This window comes from Lolium rigidum, chromosome 3 (genome assembly GCF_022539505.1).
Source record: "Lolium rigidum isolate FL_2022 chromosome 3, APGP_CSIRO_Lrig_0.1, whole genome shotgun sequence".
Lineage (NCBI taxonomy): Eukaryota > Viridiplantae > Streptophyta > Magnoliopsida > Poales > Poaceae > Lolium > Lolium rigidum.
The window spans coordinates 195261408-195279562 of NC_061510.1; positions in this window are offsets into that span (position 1 = coordinate 195261408).

An 18155-nucleotide genomic window follows, 5' to 3' on the forward strand; every position below is an offset into this window, starting at 1 on the left:
GTCGGAAGTAAATGACAAGATCGAAAGATAAAACACCACATACTTCCTCATGAGCTATAAAACATTGACACAAATAAGAGGTGATAAATTTTGAATTATTTAAAGGTAGCACTCAAGCAATTTACTTTGGAATGGCGGAGAAATACCATGTAGTAGGTAGGTATGGTGGACACAAATGGCATAGTGGTTGGCTCAAGGATTTTGGATGCATGAGAAGTATTCCCTCTCGATACAAGGTTTAGGCTAGCAAGGTTATTTGAAACAAACACAAGGATGAACTGGTGCAGCAAAACTCACATAAAAGACATATTGTAAACATTATAAGACTCCATACCGTCTTCCTTGTTGTTCAAAACTCAATACTAGTTGTTATCTAGACTCTAGAGAAACCAAATATGCAAACCAAATTAGCAAGCTCTAAGTATTTCTTCATTAATGGGTGCAAAGTATATGATGCAAGAGCTTAAACATGAGCACAACAATTGCCAAGTATCAAATTATCCAAGACATTTTAGAATTACTACATGTAGTATTTTCCAATTCCAACCATATAAGAATTTAACGAAGATGAAACTTCGCCATGAATACTATGAATAGAGCCTAAGGACATACTTGTCCATATGCTACAGCGGAGCGTGTCTCTCTCCCACACAAGCATTTATTCAAACAAAAATAAAAACAAAAGCACACAGACGCTCCAAGTAAAGTACATAAGATGTGGCCGAATAAAAATATAGTTTCAAGAGAAGGAACCTGATAATTTGTCGATGAAGAAGGGGATGCCTTGGGCATCCCCAAGCTTAGATGCTTGAGTCTTCTTAGAATATGAAGGGGTGAACCACCGGGGCATCCCCAAGCTTAGAGCTTTCACTCTCCTTGATCATAGTATATCATCCTCCTCTCTTGACCCTTGAAAACTTCCTCCACACCAAACTCGAAACAAACTCATTAGAGGGTTAGTGCATAATCAAAAACTCACATGTTCAGAGGTGACACAATCATTCTTAACACTTCGGACATTGCTCAAAGCTACTTGGAAGGTAATGGAACAAGGAAATCTACCCAACACGACGAAAGAAGCAATGCGAAATAAAAGGCAGAATCTGTCAAAACAGAACAGATCCGTAAAGACGAATTTTAAAAGGGCACCAGACTTGCTCAAATGAAAATGCCCAAATTGAATGAAAGTTGCGTACATATCTGAGGATCACTCACGTAAATTGGCATAATTTTCTGAGTTACCTACGAGAGAATTAGACCCAGATTCGTGACGAGCAAAGAAATGCTGGAACTGCGCAGTAATCCAAATCTAGTATTTACTTTACTATCAAAGACTTTACTTGGCACAACAAAACATAAAACTAAGATAAGGAGAGGTTGCTACAGTAGTAAACAACTTCCAAGACTCAAATATAAAACAAAATACTGTAGCAAAATAACACATGGGTTATCTCCCAAGAAGTTCTTTCTTTATAGCCGTTAAGATGGGCTCGGCGAGTTTTAATGATGCACTCGCAAGAAATAGTAGTTGAAGCAAAAGAGAGCATCAAAAGGCAAATTCAAAACACATTTAAGTCTAACATGCTTCCTATGCATAGGAATCTTGTAAATAAACAAGTTCAAGAAGCATAATGCAACAAGCATAGAAAAAATAGACAAGCTCAACTTCAAGATTTTAAGCATATAGAGAGGTGTTTTAGTAACATGAAAATTTCTACCACCATATTTTCCTCTCTCATAATAACTTTCAGTAGCATCATGAGCAAACTCAACAATATAACTATCACATAAAGCATTCTTATCATGAGTCTCATGCATAAAATTATTACTCTCCACATAAGCATAGTCAATTTTATTGGTTGTAGTGGGAGCAAATTCAACAAAGTAGCTATCATTATTATTCTCATCAAGTGTAGGAGGCATAGTATAATCACAACAAAATTTACTCCATAGTAGGTTGTACCAAAAGACCACTATTATAATCATCATAAATAGGAGGCAAAGTATCATCAAAGAAAATTTTCTCCTCAATGCTTGGGGGACTAAAAAGATCATGAAAACCAGCTTCCCCAAGCTTAGAACTTTCTATATCATTAGCAACAATGGTGTTCAAAGCGTTCATACTAATATTACTACCGGCATGCAAATAAGATTCCATAGGTTTTTTAATTTTCGTATCAAACAATCCATGTTTTAAATCAGGAAATAGAATAAGAAGCTCATTGTTGTCCATTATGCCAAACTAGTGTAAACAAGAAACAAAAAGATGCAATTGCGGGATCTAAAGGAAATAGCTTCGAGCACAAACACAATGGCGCCGAGAAAGGTACTGTTACACGGAACGGGAGTATGAGTGCCTTTTACCTTTCCTCCCCGACAACGGCGCCGAGAAAAGTAGCTTGATGTCTACGGGAGCTTCTATTCTTGTAGACAGTGTTGGGCCTCCAAGAGCGAGAGGTTTGTAGAACAGCGACAAGTTTCCCTTAAGTGGATCACCCAAGGTTTATCAAACTCGGGGAGGAAGAGGTCAAAGATATCCCTCTCATGCAACCCTACAACCACAAAGCAAGAAGTCTCTTGTGTCCCCAACACACCTAATAGGTGCACTAGTTCGGCGAAGAGATAGTGAAATACGGGTGGTATAAATAAGTAGTAGCAACGGCACCAGAAAAGTGCTTTGCCCGGGACGATAAACAAGCGGTAGTAACGCAGCGGTAGTAACGCGATAAAACGAGTAAACAAGCGAGCGATAGCGATATTTAGGAACAAGGCCTAGGGATTAGACTTTCACTAGTGAACACTCTCAACATTGATCACATAACGGAATAGATAAATGCATACTCTACACTCTTGTTGGATGATGAACACATTGCGTAGGATTACACGAACCCTCAATGCCGGAGTTAACAAGCTCCACAATAATGCTCATATTTTAGTAACCTTTAGTGTAAGATAGATCAAAAGACTAAACCAAGTACTAGCATAGCATGCACACTTGTCACCTTCATGCATATGTAGGAGGAATAGATCACATCAATATTATCATAGCAATAGTTAACTTCGCAATCTACAAGAGATCATGATCATAGCATAAACCAAGTACTAACACGGTGCACACACTCGTCACCTTTGCACACATGCGGGAGGAATAAAACTACTTTAATAACATTGCTAGAGTAGCACATAGATAAATTGTGATACAAACACATTGCAATCATAAAGAGATATAAATAAGCACCTCACTATGCCATTCAACGGTGAATAAGTATTACGTGAAATATAGCCTAAGAGACCCACACGGTGCACACACTTGTCACCTTTACACACGTGGGACAAGGAGTCTCCAGGAGATCACATAAGTAAAACTCACTTGACTAGCACAATGACATCTAGATTACAAGCATCATCATATGAATCTCAATCATGTAAGGCAGCTCATGAGATTATTGTATTGAAGCACATAGGAGAGAGATGAACCACATAGCTACCGGTACAGCCCCGAGCCTCGATGGAGAACTACTCCCTCCTCATGGGAGCAGCGGCGGTGATGAAGATGGCGGTGGAGATGGCAGCGGTGTCGATGGAGAAGCCTTCGGGGGCACTTCCCCGCTCCGGCGGGTGCCGGAACGGAGACTCCTGTCCCCGGATCTTGGCTTCGCGATGGCGGCGGCTCTGGAAGGTTTTCCGTATCGTGGTTCTTCGCATCGGGGTTTTCGCGATGGAGGCTTTATATAGGCGAAGAGGCGGCGCGGGAGGGTCGAAGGGGTGGCCACACCATATGGCGGCGCGGCCGGGGCCCGGGCCGCGCCGGCCTATGGTGCAGGGGCCCGGTGCCCCCCTCTGGTCCTTCCGGGTGTTACGGATGCTTCCGGTGAAAATAGGAACCTGGGTCTTGATTTCGTCCGATTCCGAGAATATTTCGTTACTAGGATTTACGAAACCAAAAACGGCAGAAAACAGAACTGGCACTTCGGCATCTTGTTAATATGTTAGTTCCAGAAAATGCACGAATATGACATAAAGTATGCATAAAACATGTAGGTATCATCAATAATATGGCATAGAACATAAGAAATTATCGATACGTCGGAGACGTATCAAGTATTTTCAAAACTGCCACCAAATAAGTGTCATTTGCCAGTAGATCATTGTACTGACCTCCATTCGTGGGGCTGCATATTCAAACGTACAGGTCGCTCTGATGAGGATTATTGATAGGATCTCGAGTCTACATTCCAACATGTCTGCCTGTGGCGCATGATGAAGATGGAGGCTCCATGCTACTTTATTTCCGCTGTGTTAGATATTTGAACTTTATTTGATGCTAGTCATTTGGACTATGCCAGTTGTATCTTCCCTTATTTGTCATACCGGATCATTACGTTGTAATATTTATACTATTGCTATGAATGTTATATTTTGTACTGTGGTGCTATCTGTGATCCAGGGAGTAGCACTGAACACAGGTGTTCTACCTTTGTTAAAAGGTAGGGCGTTACAAAATGGTATCAGAGCATAGTGTTGCATGTAGGATCGAGACCCTAGGTTTGGATTAGAAATAGGAAGACCCTAGGATGAAAAATCTATCTAATCTTGTTTCAAAAAAAGTGCTTTGTGAACTTCTAGTACTCTCGTCTATTTCATCTTCAAAAATGTTTACCTCTTGCCTTAGATGGCCTACCTCGTGAAAACCATCAAGGGAGAAGAGGAAGACGAGCAAGTAGCCATATTCTTTAGCTTGTTGAGGTGTAGTCAATAGGCGTTAGATGACCACATTGACTCATATGTAATCCTTTACGTTCTGTTGTATTGCCCTACTACTAGAAGTATGGCAGTACCAACCAGTCTATGCGTATTTTTGAACCTTATTGCTTATTAAAGAAAGTTTGGAATTTTCTTGTTTTGAATGTTTTTGTTTGGTTGTATGACTTGTTTGTGCATGGGTAGAAGTTTTTCTTCCTTAGTATCTATCCATCTTATTCTTATCTTTGCTAAACCTCAGATGCCTCCCCGCCGAGCAAACACCCGCAACAATAATACCGACAACAACAATAACAACAACAACAATGATGCAGTGCAGCAGCTGATAGCAGCCTAGGCACAGATGATGCAGATGATGACTCAGTTCTTCCAGCATCAGAATAACAACAACAACAACGCACCACCACCTCCACCTCCACCACCACCCCATGTTGACAGACTGATCAGATTCCTGAGGCTGAGACCTAGCAAGTTCGCTACTGCTACTGAGCCAATTGTGGCTGATGAATAGCTCCGCTCGGTTAACAAGGACTTGGTTACTTGAGAGTGTACTGAAGCGGAGAAGATTAGATTTACAGCTCACTTGCTTGAAGGACCACCTGCTATGTGGTGGGAGACTTACCAAGTCACTCATCCTGTGGAAACCCTGGACTGGGACACCTTCAGGGAAGGTTTTCGTAATGCCCATATCTCATCGGGTATTATGAACATGAAGAAGGACGAGTTCCGCACCTTGAAGCAGGGAGGTAGGACACTGAAAGAGTACATGGATGACTTCTGTGCTCTATCCGGATATGCCCCTGAGGATATAGACACAGATGCTAAGAGGAAGGATAAATTCCTCAATGGATTCAAGGGAGACCTGAAGATACCGTTATCTGTGGCGTATGCCCCCAACCATCAAACACTGCTTGATCATGCCATCACTCTGGACAACAACATCGGGAAGGAAGAGAACCGCAAGAGGAAGTTTAACAGCAACAAGAACCACACTGAGTTCTCTCACAAGAAGCACCATTCTTCTGAGGCAGTGGTAGCCGCGGTTTTCACCGTCATGGAGATCACTACAACAAGGGTAACGGCCACAACTCCAATGGCCACAAGTCAATGGTGGATACAAGAGCAACTCCTCTTTTGGACATCACAATGGTCATCACAACGGCCACCGTAATGGCCATGGCAATGGGAGCAATGGACAGCAGCAATCCAACTCGGATGGCAAGAAAGACTTATCAGGGATCATGTGCTACAGGTGCAAGAAGAATGGACACTACTCCGAGCAACGCCGGAGCTGAAAACTGCTGATACAACCAAGCCCAATCCATTCCAGAAGGGGCACGTGAACCACCTTGATGTTGAAGAGGTGATGAATGAACCAGATGCTTGTGATTGGTACGTTTCCACTCAACTCCTTCACAGCACTAGTTTTATTCGATACTGGAGCATCACATTCATACATATCAAAAGCTTTTGTGAATAAAAATGAGATAACCACTACATTAATGGGAAGGATCCTAAAAATAAGTTCCCGGGTGGAGAATTAATAGTCAATACTGAACGCGGGGGTCTGATTTTAGAAATTGGGATAGACAAGTTTCCTACCCATTTAGTAGTCCTACCATCACAAGGTTTTGATGTTATCTTGGGTATGGATTGGATGACTGCCTATGGTGGAGTCATAGATTGTGCCAATAGAGCCATCACATTAACAACCCCGGAGGGTAAGAAGATTAGGTACAAATCTCGACTGGAACCTAAGGATATTAGGCTGAATTATCTTAAGGGGATTAGCCTAAACCATCTTAATGAGGTTAGCCTAGACCAAGTGGCCATAGTAAGTGAATACCCAGATGTCTTTCCAGAGGAATTACCAGGAATGCCCCCAGATAGAGATGTGGAATTTCTGATTGAATTGCTTCCGGGCACGGGCCCTATAGCAAAGAGACCTTATCCTATGTCCACTGATGAGTTGAAGGAACTCAAAAAGTAGCTTGAGGAGCAGCTGCACAAAGGATTCATCAGAGAGAGTTCATCCCCGTGGGGAGCCCCAGTTCTGTTTGTCATGAAGAAGGACAATAGTCAGCGTTTGGTGATGGATTATCGGTCACTGAATGAAGTAACCATCAAAAACAAATACCCCCTACCGAGGATCAATGACTTGTTTGATCAGCTGGAGGGAGCAACAGTGTTTTCCAAGATCGATCCGCGTTCTGGATATTTTCAGCTTAAGATTAGAGAGTATGACATACCCAAGACCGCTTTTGTCACTAGGTATGGCTCCTATGAGTATACGGTGATGCCTTTTGGCTTAACCAATGCACCCTCATACTTCATGAATATGATGAACAAAGTGTTCATGGAATTTCTTGATAAGTTTTTCGTAGTCTTCATTGACGACATACTAATCTATTCCAAGAGTGTTAAGGAACATGAGGAACACCTTCGCCTAATTATGGAGAAGCTACGGGAACACAAGCTGTATGCAAAGTTCAGTAAATGTGAGTTCTGGCTGAGTGAAGTAGGATTTCTTGGTCACGTGGTATCCAAGGATGGAATTGCCATTGACCCTTCAAAGGTGATTGCGGTGACAGAATGGGAAACTCGTAAAAACGTCGGAGAAATTCGTAGTTTCTTAGGTTTGGCAGGTTACTATAGAAGATTCATTGAGAATTTCTCCAAGATTGCTAAACCCATGACTGAGTTGTTGAAGAAAGAAAATAAATATGAGTGGACTGATGCTTGTGAAGCCAGCTTCCAAGAATTGAAGAAAAGATTAGTATCTGCTCCGGTGTTGTGTCTACCTGATCTAGAGAAAGAATTTCAAGTGTTCTGTGACGCATCACGTCAAGGACTTGGAAGTGTGTTGATGCAAGGAGGCAAAGTAGCATCTTATGCTTCTAGAAAGCTCAAGAAACATGAAGGCAACTACCCTACTCATGACTTAGAGTTAGCTTCAGTAGTTCATGCCTTGAAGACCTGGAGACACTACCTGATGGGGAAGCGTTGTGAAGTATTCACCGATCACAAGAGTCTGAAGTACATTTTCACTCAGAAGGATCTGAACATGAGGCAGAGAAGATGGTTAGAGCTCATCAAGGATTACGACCTGAGTTTGCAATACCATCCCGGTAAAGCAAACGTAGTCGCTGATGCCCTGAGCCGTAAGACTTATGTGAACTGTATGTCAAGCAAGGAGTTACCCAAGGATTTGTGTGAAGCATTTAGGGATCTCAGCTTGGAAGTTGTACCAGAAGGTTTTGTAGCGTCACTAGTAGTTCAACCAACATTGATGGATAAAATCCGAGAAACCCAGAAAGGAGATAAAGAAATAGAAGAAGTTAGAAGAGTCTTGAAGGAAGCATTGGCGGAAGGAAGAACAACAGAATTCTGTGAAGATGAGCAAGGAATTGTTTGGTTTGGGAAACGTATCTGTGTACCCGAAGACCCCGATCTAAGGAAGTTGATTTTCCAAGAAGCCCATGAGACTCCATATTCTATTCATCCTGGTAATACTAAGATGTATATGGATCTGAAGGAGAGATTTTGGTGGAATGGCTTGAAGAAGGACATTGCAGAGTACATAGCCAAATGTAACACATGTAGTAAGGTGAAAGCTCAACATCAGGAACCAGCAGGTTTGTTGCAACCGTTGAAAGTTCCAGATTGGAAATGAGATCAAATTGGTATGGACTTCATAACTGGATTACCTCGAACTAAATCCGGGTATGATTCAATTTGTGTAATAGTACGTCGTTTGACCAAGGTAGCTCATTTTGTGCCAGTGAAGACCACTTACACTAGTGCGAAGCTAGCGGATATCTACATGAAGAGAATTGTGTGCCTCCATGGTGTACCCAAGAGTATCGTTTCTGATAGTGGTACCCAATTTACCTCGCATTTCTGGAAACCATTGCATGAATCACTAGGAACTAGGCTGGAGTTTAGTACAGCTTTTCATCCACAGACAAATGGTCAAACTGAGAGAGTGAATCAAATCTTAGAGGACATGTTAAGAGCTTGTGCGCTAGATTATGGATCTAGTTGGGATGACAACCTGCCATATGCGGAATTCTCTTACAACAACAGCTATCAAGCTAGTATTGAGATGTCACCATTTGAAGCTTTGTATGGGAAGAAATGCACCACACCACTACTGTGGAGTGGGTTGGGAGAAAGAAGTTTGTTTGGACCTGATATTATCCAAGAAGCAGAAGAGAAGGTTAGACTGATCAAAGATAGGCTGAAGATAGCACAATCCGAGCGAGAAGAGCTATGCTTGATAAAAAGCACAGCGATGTTTCCTATGAAATAGGCGATAGAGTTTATCTCAGAGTATCACCCCTTCGAGGTGTCAAGAGATTTGGAATCAAGGGAAAGTTAGCCCCGAGATTTATTGGACCATTCAAGGTGTTATCTCGAAAAGGAGAAGTAGCTTATGAGATTGAGTTGCCAGAAATTCTTTCAGCCGTGCACAATGTGTTCCATGTCGACCAAGCGAAGAAGTGTCACCCTGAGATGTCAGAAACCCCATTGAATGATACAGTACCTCTTGAAGAAGTTCATTTGGAGAGTGACCTCACATATGAGGAGAAACCGATCAAGATCTTGGAAAGAGCTGAAAGGAATACGCGTACCAAGACTATCAAGTTCTGCAAAGTTCAGTGGAGTCACCATACCGAGGAAGAATCAACTTAGGAGCGCGAAGACAGGTCTTCGAGAAGATCACCCTCACCTATTTGCTAGCCTTTCCGAAGCCCGGGGACGTGCTTCACCTTAAGGGGTTAGTCTGTAACATCCCAAGTTTTCAAAATTTAAAAGCTCATCATGCATTCATTTCATCCATGCATTAAAAGCCAAATAAAATAAATAAACCTTGATAAATAAAACCCTAGTGGTACTATGTTGCTATTTAGCCTATGTGCTAAAATTTTTTATTTATTTTCCAAATGAGCCTTTTCTTGTCCCTTTTGGTCCTAAAACAATCCCCTGGATTTTACAAAAAATTGGAAACAAGTTTGAGGTGATTCGGAGTTGTGAATCAAAAGTTATGAACTAAGATAGAAAATGAAAAAGAGAAAAGGAAAAAGAAAAACGGACCGACCGAACTGGGCCAGCCCAGTCCGAGCCAGCCCAGCCCGGCCAGAAAGCGGCCCGCGCCGCACCTCTCTCCTCTCTCCACGCGTTGACAGCAGGCCCCGCCTGTCAGGGGCGTCCCTAACCTCCAGCCACGCCCACGTTCTCCACCTCGCAGCACGCCAGCACCCAACCGGCCACCACTCCTCCACTCGCCCCACGCCCCCCTCGCTCAACACCGAGCCGCTCCCTACAAAGCCCCGCTCCCCGTCTCTCATTTTCGCCACTCCCCCACACGCATAGCGCCGCCATGCTTCCTTAATTGCACGCCGGAGCGCCGCCTCGCACCGCCGCCTACAGCCGCCCGCCCTGGCCAACCGAGGCCGCGGCACACTGCGCCGCCGCCACCATACGCCTCACTGCAGCATGCCGGACCCCGTCCGCACCTCCACCGCCGCCGCCGACCGCCGGAACGCCGGAGAGCACCCCGACCCGAGCCACCCGCCGCCTTCTCCTTCACCTCCGGCCGGCCACAGTGAGCAGCCTCCCCTTTATCCCCTCCCTTCCTTCCTTTGCACCATAAGATCTAGATCCAGCGACTCAGATAGAAACACTTAAACGAAAGGGTATCGGCCAATAGCAAACAGCCGCGAGGTGCCCAGTCAGCTGCACTGTCAGCAACCCCGGTCAAACCCAGTCAAACCAAATTTGAATTGAATTCAAATTCCAGATTCTGTCCCTAACTTGTAAAATCGATATAAAATCAACCATAGACCCAAATTTAGCAAATTTTATATTGTTAGAAAGCTTACAACCTGTAGAACACAACCATGCAATAATACTGTATAGGTTCTGTGATACATTTTGCACCATAATTCAAAACAGAGAATTAACCCTTTGACACTATAAAAATTGTGTACATTAATCCAGTGGGCCAAAATTTACAAATTTGTAGTCTATGGAATCCATAGAACATGTAGTTCATCATGGAACCATAGTTGGCCAAATTTGATACATGCACAAACTTGCTTTTGCAAATCTATTCAAATCAGTAATATGACAATAATTCAAATTCTATAAACTATTTTTGAATGAATCCAATTGCTATGGTCTTGTATCACTGTACCCCATCCATAGATGTTTGGTTTAGATTTTTATAAAACATAAACACTACAGTACCTATTTTAGTTGATATATATGCATTGTTAATTAATTAATAGCGCTATAAATAAAATCTAATAAAATAAATACAACCAGAGATCATTACCAACATTCTAAATACCGAGAGGACACTTAATACAACATTTTCACATCATACCTATGTGTGAAATTAAACGATGCATATCATGCATGCATACATGTCTATGGTTGTGCATTCGGAATGTTGTGTTTATTTGGCTCCTGTTTGCTTTGTTTAGATTGTGAGGAGGACCGGGGTCTTGCTTGTGATTGCTTGTGATTGTTCAGGTTGCTTTGAGCAAGGCAAGTGACACTCATCTTCTCACCCGAGTTTTATTCAATGCATTAGTGTTTTTCTAGTAGTATCCATGATAGGTCTGTTCTTTGTTTTCAAAGTGAATACAATGCTAGAATTCCTAGTAGTGGATAGCCACCACTGAACCCCCCTGTTAGGTAAATGCTTTGCCGTACCTGACTACTATCAAAATTATCGCCGCTCTTGTATTTGTTTGGTGGTTTACAAAAGTTTACAAAACTTTGAAAACTAACAACCTTAATGCGCACCTGGGTGGATTGGCTGATTGGTGGGCGGCTACTCAGGGCCACATTGTGGTTGTCTTCGCCTGAGGGTGCGCATTGTTGAGTGGCTACTCAAGGCCACATTGTGGTTGTCTTCGCCTGAGGGTGCGCATTGTTGAGTGGCTACTCAGGGCCACATTGTGGTTGTCTTCGCCTGAGGGTGCGCATTGTGCGTGGCTACTCCGGGCCACATTGTGGTTGTCTTCGCCCGAGGGTGCACTTGTGGATCGCCACCCAGGAACAAAGAGATTTGTAGGTCTTCACTGTTTAGATAGCTTCAAGTGCAGCCTTATGGTATATGGCTCTGCCAAGATTCTTAAGTTGTGGAGGTTCATCCTGTTGTCGGATTAGAGGGTGGTTGCAGAATTGCAAGAGAAACGGGTCTGGCTAGTATGGGTGAACTTCTCTTCCCAAAGGTCTTGTCTCATCTTACTCTTGGGTAGGATGGGTCTTAAGGTGAAAGTGCACAACCTCTCGAGAGTTAAATCTAAGATCTTAGCCGTGTCCCCGGTCATGGACAATTTGAGCTACTAGGCAGGGATTGTACTGAAGAATCTCAACGCCCTTTTGTTTTCTAAAGTAAATTAAAATGCGCTAGAAACCCTTCATGGTGTGTCATGGTGAGCCCTCTGAACACCCATGATGGATTTCAAAGTTACCTTAATAAACTTGGTGGTGTGTCATGGTGCGCCCTCTGAACACCCACGATGAATTTCAAAGTTATCAAATGTTTTATCAAATATAGGACAAAGCTGGCTTTATGCAAATAGCCTAGCTCCACCAGCCAAATCATGTAGTTAGTCTTTTCAAAGCTGCCACCAAATAAGTTTCATTTGCCGGTACATCATTGTACCGACCTCCATTCGTGGGGCTGCATATTCAAACGTGCGGGTCGCTACGATGAGGATTATTGATAGGATCTCGAGTCTACATTCCAACATGTCCGCTGTGGCGCATGATGAAGATGGATGCTCCATGCTACTTTATTTCCGCTTGTGTTAGATATTTGAACTTTATTAGATGCTAGTCATTTGGACTATGCCGGTTGTATCTTCCCTTATTTGTCGTACCGGATCATTACGTTGTAATATTGATACTATTGCTATGAATGCTATATTTTGTACTGTGGTGCTATCAGTGATCCAGGGAGTAGCACTGAACACAGGTGTTCTACCTTTGTTAAAAGGTAGGGCGTTACAACATCTTCACCATCAGTGTCATAGTCATCATCTTCTGGAGCATTAGGATCAACATCATCTTGAGTCTCATATTCATTGTCCTCATTGATAATCATGACTTTGCGGTTAGGACAATGTCTCTTGAAGTGACCCTTGCCACCACATGTATGGCAAAGCATATCGCGGTTGCGCGCTGTAGACATGCTAGAACCACTCGTACTTGCAGCAGATTCGGACTTCTTTGCATTAGATACATTGGAGACCGGTTTGCTAGGCGGAGTAGAGTAAGGAGCGGAGCGCGTCGAAGGCGCCGTCACCGTAGAGGGCGCGCGGGGTGTAAAACGCCCAGCTCCCGTAGTTCGACCTTTTATCTTTGCTTCGTCAGCCAACTGTGATTCTGCTTCTCTTGCATGATGTAACAATTGATTCATATTGGTGTAGCTGTAGTGATGAACAATGCCTTTGATATCATACTTCAAACCGTTGAGGAAACGCTGCATTGTCATCTCGAGAGACTCACGGACACGGCCACGCTGCATAAGCATCTCCATCTCCATGTAGTATTCATCCACAGTCTTCACACCTTGTCTCAATAGAGTCGACTTATCATATATATTCCGCAAGTAATTTGTAGGCACAAAGCGAGAAGTCATCGCCTCCTTCATGGCACGCCATGTGCGTATAGTTTGCTCACCATCCTCTTCTCGGTTTCGAACAAAAGCATCCCACCAACGCAAAGCGTAGCCATCAAATTCGGAAGAAGCAAGTTTAATCTTCCGATCCTCCGTATAATGTGGATGTAAGCTCCACAACTTCTCAATCTTGAGCTCCCAAGTGAGGTATTCTTCAACATCAGCTCCTCCTTCAAACTTGGGTATAGAAAACTTGGGCTTATCCAACCCATCTTCCTCATCTTGTCCATGACCATTGCGGCCAAGTGGAGCCCAACCGCGAGGATGATTACCACGTGGCGCACCACGAGCATTGTGTGCGTCATCTTGAAGCTCAGGATCGTCGTCATCTACTTGTTGTTGTGCGGTCAGATTCTCAACAGCCAAACGCAAATCAGCAAGACTGCGTTGAACATCCGTCATTTGATCTTGCATTGTAGTGACGGTCACATGAGTAGCATCCAGCTTTTGGGAGATCTCTTCAACCTTCCCATTAAGCACATCGTCCTGAGCGCGGAATTCACGTCGCATTTCATTACGAAGAGCCTCATACTCCCTCCATGTGATGATATCGGCAACACTCTTGTTTTCCTGGTTAACAAGTTTATGATCACTAGCAGACATCGTTAGTAGATTAGTGCACTAAATCAAAAAGATATGGTGGTACTCTCACAATTCACTCAAAACTGATAAGAAAAGGAGATCTTACCGTTCCAAAGTAAATTAGTGTTGCTTACTACTTGTAGTAACAACTAGTGCACGGATGTAGCGAAGCGAATATCAAGGGTATAAGAACAAATCACACGACAAAGCAGGGTATATGTGGGGCTGTAGGTAGGCTACCTATTTGCACCAATAACAAGCTCCAGCGCTGACCGTAGACAACCAATGATACTCACACAAGGCGATATAATGGGGCAATGCAACTATATGTGGGAAAGGTTGCAATGCACAAGAGAGACGCTAGCAAAGCTCAATGAGACAGGCACAAGATTGCTCAACTACAGGTGCAGTAAAGAAAACTTAGGCCTTTCACTTGATTCAACTAGTACTTCACTTTTTTTTGTAACACACGCATCGATGTAACTCTTTTTGCTTCTTTTCAATTTTCTTCTCTTTTTTTTTTGATTTTATGACTCAACTCCTTGATAACACGGCCAACAAGATATGCAAAGCACCAAAACCCTAATGAGCAGCCTATCGAGCGGTAATACTAGTCTCTTCTGGGGAAGTTCCTAGTCACGTATATCGAAAGGCTGTAGCTATGGTTTGGACAAACACACTGTATGCTATGTGGACTCGGAGTAACAAAAACTGACACACTATGATAAAATAGATGATAGAGAAAACACAAACCCTAACAATTCTATTAGATGAAAGATAAAGATACGCAAAAACAACTACGAAAAGCAACTAAAACTCGAAATTAGTGCAATCTAAGGCTATGGCAAACCCTAACCCTAACTTTTTATGGCTTTTTCTGGATAGGAAAACACTCACAACTCAACTTATGGGGTGGATTGTGGATGGCTTACCGAGGAAAACTGGAAATCTGATACCAAGATGATATGGGGTGTCCCGATCTTCTCAGTAAGCAACGGTGGTGATGATGATCACGGGGTGATGGCAGCGGAGGATCACGACGATGAGGTGGATGATAACTTGTATGACGCAACGAGATCTCTCGATTGGTCCCTGTCGCCAACGCAACAGCTCTCAACCCTGCAACATATTCGCAACTCCACACACTTGCGCACGTAGCCGCCGACCACGAAGCGGTAAGTTGCAACCGTCTAATTCCCAATGGAACAGCAGATCACACAAGACTTTTTCAGGATCTACACAATATCAAGCAATATGGTGTAGGGATTCAATAGAGAGCAAACAACTAAGCACTAGGGTTTATCTTAAACATGGTCTAAATCAGCTAGGGAGGCGTCCTGGGCACTTATATAGGTGTCCGGGACGAGTTCTGGTCGAAAAGATACAAGAATAACCGACCCAGAATAGATCTGGTCGAGACAGACTCGGACGAATCCGGTCTGGAATCCGGTCAACCGGGCCGGGGACCGGGTCGGCCGGTCCGGCGTCCGGTCAACCGGGCGGCAACCGGAAACCTCGCAACTTTCCGGTTTTTGCCCGGTACGATGCGTCACTTCCGGTTGGCGGCCGGTTGGCGACCGGTCAACCGGGCCAGAGACCGGACTGGCCGGTCAGGAGGCCGGTCTGACCGAGTTCTGGACCGGCCTGGACGTCATCTTCTCCTCTCGCGCATGCCTCCCGCTCCTCCCTCGCGCGACCATGAGATATCTTCATGTCCGGCTCCATGTCCAGCTTCACGGCCATCTTGACGTCCGTCTTCATGTCCAGCTGCTCCTCTACTCCTCGTGCGACGCTCGTCTCCTCTTGATACCTGATGATACATAAGTAATAGGACTTAGGCAGTATAAAGTTCTCATCAATCAAAGTACCGTTTAGAAACAAGTTCACCTGTTGTTTAAGTAGCTTCGCATGAGCCCTTGTAATTGGTCCAATCCGAACTTCATTGGACTTGAGCTTCACAGCAGGTTCATCTTCATTTATCAATGACGGAGGTAGTGGTGTAGTAGGGATGTCCTCATCATCTGGCCCATTAAACAAGGTGACACAACACCAAAAATAACTCTTTGGACGAATTTTATGATGGAGTAACTTGTATAATTCATCCAAGCATCGTTGCTTCACTATGGTGGCTTCAATGTTCTGAAATCCTCGCTTGCAACGCCATCCTGAATCCTTGCGGAGTCTGCTTGCCATCTCCATGCACGTTCCTAATCCAATGTTTGGCGTCCATGCTAGATCCATTCCTAAATAATATAAATACATTTGATTTAGGTAGCATCATATTCTCATATATATCAGGAAGGATTCCTAGTAACGAAGGTACCTGAGATGTGGTTGTAGGGGTATTGGTTGTATCTATCATAGAGATGTCCTCATCATCCTCCCCTACTTGAATTGAAGTCGTCCTCGACGTAGTCTCATCTTTTTCACCAAAATATGCCTTGAAATTGCAGGTAATCATGTCCTCATCATCCTCCCTTTCTTGAAAGAAAAGCCGTCCTCGGCGATGTTTATTCTGTAAACATGCTAACAAAAGAGACAAGGTATATGCATGGTATATGTATATGCCATCCGTTTTAAAAGATCTCTCATGTTTCCCATTTAAGTTTGTACATATTCCAGTATTGTAGTAGCGTAGAAGCTTATTAGTCCCCATTAAACAGTTATCACAACTCAATTTGCAGATATAAGTGAAGCACATATTAACTCCTTTCGAATGATAATGCTCATCATTAAACCATCCCAAAGTTGGTAAACCAAACTGTAAGGTCTCAAATTTACTAGCCACACAATGTTGAATTAAACAATTTTGCAACAAGTTATTTGGCATAGAATGAATACCAACATTGGAGGTCATATCAAAATGAGAAAGCATATTCACAAATTCAGGTTTCTTGGAACATCGACTAGAAAAATCATCACACATGATGCAAATCCTATGTACCATAAAAATATCCGCTATGTCATACCGCCCAACCAAATTAAAAGTAACATCAGGGGCGTAGACACTCTTTAAACAAGGAAGTTCATCAATTTTATTTCTAGCATGTGACAAAGGTATAGGTGGATCCATTACAACAGAAAACAAATAATTAGCATGAGAAATCTTAGCCAACACTTCATTGTTCATAACCGAGTTTTATATGATCCATACTAGAGTCATCTTTCAAGTCACAAGGTGCGATATCGGGAGCAAGAATTTCAGTTTGTGCACTCATAGATATGGAAGAATGAACTTGTACGGTAGGTGTGTTTAACATAGTTGGTATATCGAGTTACACAAGTTCCTAACACATGATCATCCTTGGAAACAAAAGTCTCCGTTGGTACACTCATATCAATAGAGGAATGAAAAACAGCACATGGTACACAAAAATCTGTAGGTCTGTCATAACTAGAGTCAACCAAAAGATTGCTAGTCATATCAATGATAATTTCGGTGGGTGCACTCATATTCCAAGACAGATTAAAGTGATCAATTGGTACACCCAACCCAAAATATCTCTTAGTATATAACTCATTTGGGCCACTCGAATTGATAGATGCATGAATGTCCGCAAAAGAAGCACCCAAAACATTTGGTATTGTAGCATGCAATTCGGTGGGTGTACTTAAATCAATAGAAGAATCCATTTCGGTATTAACAATTCCGGTGGACGCACATATAGTCAAAGAAGAACTGAAAACATGACTAATTGCGCTCACCACAACATCAATCTCGGTGGTATGATCACATGGTACTTGCAATTCAGTAGTATGATCCTCTAATATAGGTGGTGTGACCAAATTATTTTCTACCTCATCACATGGTATATTAATATCAACATTGCATTCATCAATTTCAAGTTCATGAAAAAAACTAGGAAGCATCTCCATTGTTATATCAGAAGATTGTTTCAAAGTGACAACTCTATCCTCAATCAACTCAATAGACAAATCATCACATGACATATGTAGATCCTCATGGAAGTCATCAGTCACATGTGGAAGGACAAAATCAGTACCTTTATTTTTACCTTGTGACTCCAACGTAGAAGATGTTTTCAGCGACGTGTCACAAGTCTGTGGCTGGGCGACTTGTGGGGACCCCGGACTAGCTGTCCGAAATACC